We start from the raw sequence: 9,951 nt of genomic DNA on the forward strand, positions 1-9,951 counted from the left end.
GATTGTCATTAGTGTCTCTGTTTGTTAGTACCTGGGGATCGAACTCAGACTTTGCACTTGTGAGGCAGGCAGCAGCACCAGTGAGCTAAATCCCTAGCCCTATTATCATTAGTTTTAAAGACAAGGTCTCTCTAAGTCATTCAGTGGCCCAGGCTTTCACCTCCTGTCTCAGCCTCCCAGAGTGCTGGGTTGCGGAGGGGAGTCACCACACCTAACTGAAAATAGCCTTTAGGTACTTGTCGTGTTAGACATCTTGAGATGTAGTGACCAATTATTAACATGATAAAAGAAAATAACAATGATTAAGGTAGTTTAAGGAACTGGGCAAACAGTAGTCCTTTTTAAAAAACAAAAAGCAGAACAACAAAAACAAAAACTGGCCCCTGCGTTCTCTCTGGCCCGTGGCCCACCCTCACACTGTAGGGTGCAGTTCTTCCACTTAGACCAAACTTGCTCTGCAGAGCCTGTTTCTTTTCTTACCTTTAGTAAAACCTTACTATTGCTAAAAAAAAAAAAAAAAAAAAAAAAAAACAGGCTAAAATGGCTGGGGATGTAGCTGAGTGCTAAGGTCCTGGGTTCAATCTGCTACACCACCACCACCATCACCAAAAAATAAATACATGAATAATAATAATAATAATGAAAAATACTACTCTGGCTCACACCTATAACCCCAGCTCTACTAGGGCTGAGGCAGTTTCAGCCCAGAATGGACAATTTACTGAGGCCCTGGTCTCCAAAAGGAAGAAAAAAGGACCTGTGTTTGTGTGGTGTGTGGTGGCCCATGCCTACCTTTAATTCCATCACTTTAGAAGGCTGAGGCAGGAGACTGCAATTTCCAGCCCAGCCTGGATAATTTAGCTATTTAGTGAGACCCTCTCTCAAAATAAAACATAAAATAGGTGTGAGGATGCAACTCATCGCAAAGGCCCTGTAATCATTTCCCAGTACTTGCACACCCCCCAGAAAAGTGGACGTAGAGGAAAATGTAGGGGTAGAGAGAGAGAGAGAGAGAGAGAGAGAGAGAGAGAGAATGCTCGAGTCTGTTCACTTCAGATGGCAATTGGTAGTCCCAGGTGAACAAATCACAGGTGAAGGCTGGTAGGTGCAGTCTTACACGCTATGTAAGAGAGAGAAAGGGATTTTCTTAGCCATATCTCAGAAAAGGAGTTGGGCCAGATATGGTAGTGCATGCCTACCCAGCACTTGGAAGCTGAGGCAGGACAATCTCAGGAGAGGCTACCCTGAGCTACATAGTGAGTGCAAGGCCAGGTTGAACTGCATGAGAACTTCTCTCAAAGGAGAGGAGGAAGCAGATGAGGAGGAAAGACGAGGGAGAGGAAGAAGGAGGGGAAGAAGTTAAAGTTAAGAGTTTAGGAATTAATTTGTGCAGAGGTGCTAATTCATTTCACCTGACTGTGTGAGCGGACTAAAAAAAGAGTGCTTATGGAGCTATAAATTGGTTGGAAGGACAAGGTAGTTTAAACTTGGTAATCTAGTGCAAGGAACGTAGGAAAATATAGGACTAGTAGTATGCAAGGAGATGTATCTTTAGTTGTATCTAAGTCTTGTTTTTTATCTTTTCTCCCGTGATTATACCAAATGTGATAGAAAAAAGTCAACTCATTCCAATTTCTTTCTTTTCCCCTATTGGCAAGTACACATATGTAAGCTGCAGGTGCGGATCCCAATATATACATTTTGAGATTCTGAGACTGCATGTAGAATCTTGTGTGAAGAAGGGGTTCTCTCAGGAGCAAGACCCATGAGAGGTGAGGGGAGCGGTGTTAGAGAAAGAAGTTGAACTGTCAAGCTATTGCAGAAGAGATCTCACTCATCCGACCCAAAGAAGCCCTTTAAAGAAGTTCTGAATTAAGAAAGGTGGCCCAAGGCTCTTGTATGACTGTATGATCCATGGCATTTAACTTGGATGAAAGAGCTGCCTAAGTCAAAATCAGCTTCCAGAAGAGAATGTTGTAGCTACAGTGCTAGCAGCTAACGCTCTAGGCAAAAGAGTGTCTCCATTCTCAAAGGGCCAGAATGGGGATGTCAGAGCATAGAATCCACTACAGATCATGGCTGGCATCTTTACAGAAGTGTGTGTGTGTGTGAGTGTTAATATAGGTGTGCACTCTGTGAACCTCCGATTTGTCAGTGTGCTATAAGCAATGATTATTGATGACAAGAATTCTTGTGAGGTAACAAATATGATGGTAAACTGTCTGACTGTGGCTGTGACTGTTACTGAAGTTACAAATGAGGCAATTCTTCAATTCACATCACCGGGACAGAGATAGTAGAAACCTGGGTGGCAAACACAAGGTTAAGAAAACTCATCTCTTTCCTAAGAGAAGCAAGCCGATGAAAATGTCTCTTCCCATGTTATTGATCATCATGGTTTTCTCAAATTACATCATTAGAGTGAGAATTATCATTTAGAACATTCCACATTATATCAAATATAATTTTTCCAGAGTTCTTGCTAAAAAGAATTGTAACATACAGATGTTATCATACTGTGCTACAAGTAATGATTTTAGAAATCACTCAAACTTATTACTATATGACAAAGACAACCTAAGAGTTTTAAACTTTTAAAAAATATGTTGCTAGATTGTCTCAAATACCCTTTGTAAAGAGTTAAGATGTACTAGTCAATGGGATCAGCAAAAGACATCAGGCTTATTTGTGAATTAAGATGCATTACTTTTTGAATTATTAAGTAATTCTGAAGTATAAACCTGACCCTTTCAAGACTGTCTCTTCAAATCTCTTCTGAATCCACTATAAACTTCACAACTAGTTCCTGTTTCATGGACATATGTCCAGGAAAGGAGATTGTGAAGGACAAAAGTATTCTACCTTCAAGTGGTCAGGTGTTCAGTATTAAACACATCACTTCAGCTCTTCAGACTTTGTTTTTGCTAGGAGATTAAACAGGTATACTTGGAACTTCCATGTTATAAGGGATGCATTAGAGGTATAAATGATTCACCAGAAATGAGTTTAAATAGCATATAGCATATGTTACTGATGCAAGTGTTTTTAAAGCAGAATTATAGGATTTTCCTTGCCTCTGAAATATATGTAAGCCATTGAATTCTTAAAAGTAATCTGTGACTGCCCTCTCCTGTTAATCATATGATAAAGGTAAGAAATAAACCAAAAACCAAGGGGTTTCTTTTAAGCTAATTTATAAGATTGCCAAAAAAGAGAAAGTATATTAAAACATGATATTCATGTATGTTTGATCAAACATTGCACATTTTTTATCTGATGAAAAAGCTCAAGGCTGTCACTGCATTAAGAAGATGACTCAAAGAAATAATATGGAACATATTAGGTGACATGAATTTTTCTAATTAAATGTAAGTGTAGTACTCACAAAACATAAAAATATTTTAAAATGCCATAAAGTGGCTTGCAGTGGTGCATACCTGTAATCCCTGCTACTTCCGAGCCTGAGGCAGGAGCATCACAAGTTCCACTCCAGCCAAGGCAATTAAGGAAGATCTTGTTTCAAAAAATAAAAGAAAATGGGCTGGTGATGTAGCTAAGTGGTAGATTGCTAACTAGCACATGCAAAGCTCTGGGTTCAGTCTCCAGTGACAAAAAGTCACATTCAGATAGCGATAAAGATTTAGCAAGAATTGATCCAATCACTGTTTCCTCTGAAAAGCAGCAAGGAAAAACCTATCATATAAAATGTTTTCTTAAGTTTAAAAAATATCTCTCTCTCTCATCCCCTAGCCTTCCACCCCCATCCCGGGCCTCTGATATGCTAAGCTAGCATAATGCTACCGAGCTACTTCCTCAGCCTTTTTAAACAAATTGCCCAAGCTGCCCTCCAATTTGTAATCCACCTGGCTCAGCCTCTCAAGTAGCTGAAATTATAGGCACGAATACATCCAGCTATGTGAAATGTCCACCCCACCCCACTCCCCATACCAAGTATTGAACTCAGGACTTTGTGTTTGCCAGGCAGGTGCAGAGCTACTGGGTTACATCCCTGGTCCTTGTGCCAGTTTTCTTTAATGTCTCTCTACTAATGGTACTATTCGGTATTTGATTAAAATTTCCTTTGTTTTAATTTTCTTTCATTCATTTGGTTTCTACTGTTGCTGTTGTCTTATTCTGAGCATCAGAAATAGAAATGTTTAATTGCAACATAAATACCCTTCTAAAGACAAAAATTCAACTGCTTGGTTCATTCATTCAATCAACAACAATTTTTAATGAGGTGTACTTCACACATCATGAAATTCAATCTTTGAAAGTGTCTATTTTAGGGTTTTAGCTTAATCGCAAGGAACAACTACTAATTGTTATATTCCTACTAGGTACCATATTTTTACTCAATTTAGTATTCATGTACTGGAAGTTGAGCTTTCATATCAGAATACAAATATTCTTCACTTATGTGAGATAAACTGGCAATGTAGGGATAATCCTTGATTCCTGACCAGAAAATACAATCAATAGGAAAGGAAACATGCTTCCAGATCCAGAGACGGTACAGAATGCTGATTCATAAACTTTTTCCTGTTTGATACAGCCTGGCTTGCTCGTAAATTTAGATCAAATCTCTGGGATGTTTGGATATGTGGAACATTCTATCGCCATGTAAAACCTGAAATTATGGAGGTGGGGTTGTTTTTTGTTGGCTGCTTTGTTTTTGCTTTTGTTTTTGAAACAGGATTTCACTCTATAATCCAGCCTGGTCTTGAATTCACTATGTAACCCAGGCTGGCCTCAAACTCATGGCAATTATCCTGCCTCAGTCTCCTGAGTGCTGGGATTATAGGTGTGTTCCACCATGCCTAGCTGATTATACAATTTTTGTGTTGGGTGTTTCCTTAATGCTTGTTGCTTCTACCAGTTACTCAGGGACTGATGATTCTTGGGGAAGCCCACAAGTCTCCTGTAATAATGCATGGGTGGCTGAGTGGGAAAACTTCATCTCAAACTTCTTGCTATATCCTCACAAGACAGGAGGTAAAACATAAAAAGAGACAGGAACACTGTGTCCTTACAACATAAAAGAGTGCAAGAGAGTGAACCCACTACCTTCAGCTCTTTTATAAGGGCCCTAGTTCTTTATCTGAGGGTTCTTCCCTCAAGTTTTAATCATCTCCCGAAGGTTGCAGGAAGTCACATTCACATCATAGCCAAGTCATTAGTTCCATAATTTTATTCTCCTAAGGTTTTGGATGACTTTTCTAAGTATTTCCCTCTTAAAAAGTGCTAAATTAAATTACATAGAAATATTAAGACCAAAGATTATACTTACCAAAGAATCATACATTCATGTTTCTTAGCCTTCAGAATAAGAAGTATATCCCGTCCTAAACAAAATGCAGCTCAGGGTGTCATTTAGCTGGCTCGCTGAGTCATGCTTGGGACATTCCACTAGACCACTATTACCTGTATCTTCTATTTATTATCTAATTTCACCTTAGAGACAAGGCAGGGCATGAAAAGTGAGAGGGAATGAAGCTGTATTGTCTTGATATACCTCTATGTACTAGTTGCTTTCCCATCTCTGGGAAAAATATGCCTGACCCCACAATGTAAAGAAGGGAAGTTTATTTTAGCTCATGGTTTTAAAAAGATTCAGCCTATGGTTGCTGGCTACAGTGCAAAAACAGAATGTCAGAAGAGGGTGGCCAAGAAAAGCTGATCACCCCATATCAGCTATGAAACAGTGAAAAGGGAGGAACCAGGGATAAGAATATACCCTTGTGACCTGCCTCTTCCAACCAGGCCCCAGCTGTGAACACATGAGACTTTTTAGATTTATATCTAAACCATAACATTCCATCCATGGCCTCCAAAAGCTTTATGTGCATCTCATTATGCAATATGCATGTCATGCATCTCTGAACATCACCAAAGTCCTAACAATTCCAGCATTGCTGAAAAATCCAACTCTAAAAGTCTCCACTGAGACTCAAGGAAAACTCTCACCTGTGAACCTCTGTGAAAATCAGAAAGAAAATTAATTGCTTTCAACATACAATGGCACAGGCAACATTCCCAAGTCAAAAGAGAAAAAGGGGGATAAAAAAGAATCAGACCAAATGAAGAACTCAGCAGGGCAAACATTAAATATCATAGCCCCAAGTCCAGCACCTATAGTAAGATGGATAAGGTACAAGATCCAACAGGCTTGGACAGCCCCACCACTATGGCCTTGCCAGTTGCAGACTACATGGCCTCTCTCTTTGCGTGGCTTTACTCACTATGAACAGAAATCTATGATTTCTGTTAGGAGACTACACATTCCCAACATCTCCAGTTTACTGAGGTCTCCACTGCTCCTTTGGCCTCACTTACAAACCTTCACATCTCACCCTCTCAGGAGCACATTGCTTGGCCTTGCAGGCCTTCCTTTGATATCTGGGTGTAAGCCTCTATGTCCCTATTACTATTGTATTCTGAATGCCTATAAAACCAGCATCATGTGGGCAGCACCAAGACTAGGTCCCAGCTTGAACAGTAGCTGGGCTCCTTTGGACGTGACTACAGTGGTCTCTTGAGTGTTGGGGTGGCTCACTACAAAGAAATGAATCACCGGGAGCCAGTTCCCTAGAAAACCCTTCTTGATCAGGCACCTCAAACACTCTCTTCTCTAATGAAAAGCTTATAGTTTTGCACTCTAGAGCCTGCATTGGGTTGGGGTCTTGCTGATTTCTGAGATGTCCTTCTGAGGTGCCAGAATGTAACCCACTCACCTTCTAGTCCAGTTTCCAGCAGAGTCCTCATTACCAACTGAAACTGTATGAGCATGGCCTTTACCATGAATGTTCCTATCAACCTTCTAGTCTTCTGAGGTAGAATCACCCATCAAGTTTTGCTTATGACTGTCTAGTGTTTCTCACTTTGCTAAATTTTCCAAACTTCTCTAGCAAACAAGTTCCAGAGGCTTTTTAATCATATGGTCAGGTATAGTCACAACAAGGACCCCACTTCCTTGGTGTCAGTTTTTTTTTAGTCATTTCATTATAACTGTGACAAAATACTGAACATCTATAACATAAAGAAGGGTGGTTGTTTTGGCTCACAGTTTTCAGAGGATTTAGTCCCTGGTTGGTTGGCTCCAAGGCAGAAATTGCATGGCAGAGGGGAATGGCTGAGGAAGGCTGCTCACCTTATAGCAGGCAGGAAGTGGAGTGAGAAGGGGGTAGCCAAGGACAGGACTCTAGTGACCTGCCTCTTCCAAACCAGCCCTACCTCTGAGCATATGGAACTTTTTAGAGAAATTTTAAGTCTAAACCATAACACTGTAGTTGTAGAGCTTTGTTTATTATTTTCCTAAGAAAGCTGGTCTTCAAAGAGTCGCAAAGGTTTGGCTGGCACCTAGAGTGTCCAATGGGCTTATTAAGAGTTATCAAAATGCAGTTGAGTAAAAAATAGCAGATGCAGATATTCACTAGATCAAAGCTCTTTGAAAGTCATTTTGATAAATTTACTTCTGCAAGAACTTTGATTTTTCCAAGTTACAAACTATATCCACTAAAGCTGCTATAACAAGCACCATAGACTGCATGGTTTACAAATCAGATTTTTTCCCTTTACATTTATTCAGACTGGAAGTCCAAAAGCAAGGTGGGATTGAAGCTCGTGTCTTCTTAAGCCTCTATCATTGGCTTCTAAATGGTTCTCTCCTCATGTCATCACATCTTCCCTCTTGACCTGTATCCAAATTTCCTCTTCTTAAAGGACAACAGGTCAGCTGCATTTAAACTTAATCACAGCATCTCAGTACACTCACACCAAATACACTCACATTCTGAAGTACTGGGTATTGAGATCTCAATATGTGCAAACCATCCAATAACAGCTTGTAGTGAAAAATGTTGCTGATGAATGCTTCATAGCCAGCTATCCAAGTAGGAAGATGCTAAATCACAACTATTGCTCATTTCTATGATACAATTCTCCTACCATAAACAAAATTTCAAGCTACAGACATGATTGCTATGAATGCAGAGTTTAGAAGAGAGAAGCAGCAGCACACCATTATATAGTAAATGTGAATAACCTCAAAAGAATATATATACTCACTTCAGCAGCACATATACTAAAATGGGAACAATACAGAGAAGATTAGCATGGCTGCTCCGCAAGGATGACATGCAAATTCATGAAGTATTCTATATTATTCCTGCCCTAACTCAAATTTCTTCTTTTATCATTTTTTCTCTTTTCTTTATGTTCTTTCTTCTGTCATTCTACCTCACTCAAGGGTCAATAGTTTCAAGGAAAAGTGAGCCCCTATTACTGTCAAGGGGATATATTCTTGTCCTTATACTTCTACTCTGTCTATCGCTTTTGAATTTAACTGTTTCCTAAAGATGGTGTGGTCATTCTATGTCCACTGGATTCACTTGAAACCTTCTCCAATTCTTTTACTCATCTACTCCTCTCCTCCTAACTCTGTCTAAGCCCCCATCATAAATGGTAAATATGCTATATGGAAAAGTTTCTTCACTGCAAACATATTTTGGGCTGCTTCTTGATTTTAATTTAATTCACATGGTTTAAAGGTGATAGATTAATGACTACCACAAGTGGTCAATTTGCAAGTTGCACTTGATCCTATTGTGCTGCTGAATGTATCAATTGGGATAAAGGATTGTGATTTATTTAATGAGCTGTGTTCTCTGATATTATGAAAATGAGAATGTTCATGAGTCTTTAGAGATCCAAAAGCTAAAGTGCAACTATATCAGGAAGATTTAAGTAATAACCCAAAAAATAAACCAAAGACAACCCAACAACAAAATAAAAATGAGAAAACACTTAAGCAAGACACAAAGACAGACTTCCAGTTCACCAATGGTAAACAGTATGGTGAACAAAATGAAAGACATGATTCGAGACTCTAGAATAGAAACTGACAAAAAAATAGATGAGCTCAGGACCATGATAGAAGCCATTAAGGCCCAGCATAAGAAAGAAATGGAAACAATAAATGCCCAACATAGGAAAGAAATGGAATCCATAAAACAAATTTAAACAGATATCCAGGAGATTAAAAACTCCATTGAAAGCGTTCACAACAGAATAAAAGAATGTGAAGATAAAATCTCAGATATAGAAGATAAGATTCTAGTCATTGACAGTGAAAAGAGAGATCTCTTAAAAACACTAGAGGATCATGAGAAATCAATACAACAACTCCTAGATGATGCAAAGAAAAATAACATAAGACTGATAGGAATCCATGAAGTAGCAGGAGAAAATACAAATGACTTAAAACAGGTGTTTGCAGAATTAATGACAGAAAAATTTCCCAAACAGAGTGGAAGAATTTGACATTCAGATAAGTAAGGCATATAGGACCCCAACTACCACAATTAAAAAAAATCTACACCTAGACATATAATAATCAAGATCCCAGAAACCCAACAGAAGAACAAAATACTACAAGCAGTAAGAGAAAAGAAACAATCACATACAAAGGAAAGCCCATCAGAATCACAGCAGACTTTTCAACAGAAACTCTTGGGGCAAGGAGAGCCTGGAATGAGATATTTCAAGTACTAAAAGAGAACAACCTCCAACCTAGACTGATGTATCCAGCAAAACTCTCTTTCAAAATGGATGGGGAAATAAGACACTTCCATGACAAAGAACACCTGAGAAACTTGATGAATACCAAACCAGCACTACAAGCAATTCTAAACAAGATCCTAGAAAAAGACAATGAAGGCAACAACACCATGAGGCCCAACAGAGCAAATCAAATAGGCAAGGCAAGAAATTAAAAGGAGAAGGTGAAAAAGTAAAAAGAGTCAACAAAAGGCCAATAACATGTCAATAATAAGTCAGTACATATCAGTTATAACCTTCAATGTCAATGGCCTCAACTCACCAATCAAGAGAAATAGACTGGCAAAACGGAATAAGAAGCAAAATCCAACAATATGTTGTATACAAGAAACA

The 9,951-nt window shown here is 39.0% G+C and overlaps 1 non-coding gene across 1 annotated transcript; it reads left to right on the plus strand.

The window, feature by feature from the left end:
• Positions 1 to 8,059: 8,059 nt before the first annotated feature.
• Positions 8,060 to 8,166, plus strand: LOC117287520. Its single transcript, XR_004518804.1, has one exon. It is a non-coding gene; the product is annotated as a U6 spliceosomal RNA (small nuclear RNA).
• The last annotated feature ends 1,785 nt before the right edge of the window (positions 8,167 to 9,951 follow it).

Source organism: Fukomys damarensis, unplaced genomic scaffold, assembly GCF_012274545.1.
Source record: "Fukomys damarensis isolate Sample0158 unplaced genomic scaffold, DMR_v1.0_HiC HiC_scaffold_3, whole genome shotgun sequence".
Classification (NCBI taxonomy): domain Eukaryota; kingdom Metazoa; phylum Chordata; class Mammalia; order Rodentia; family Bathyergidae; genus Fukomys; species Fukomys damarensis.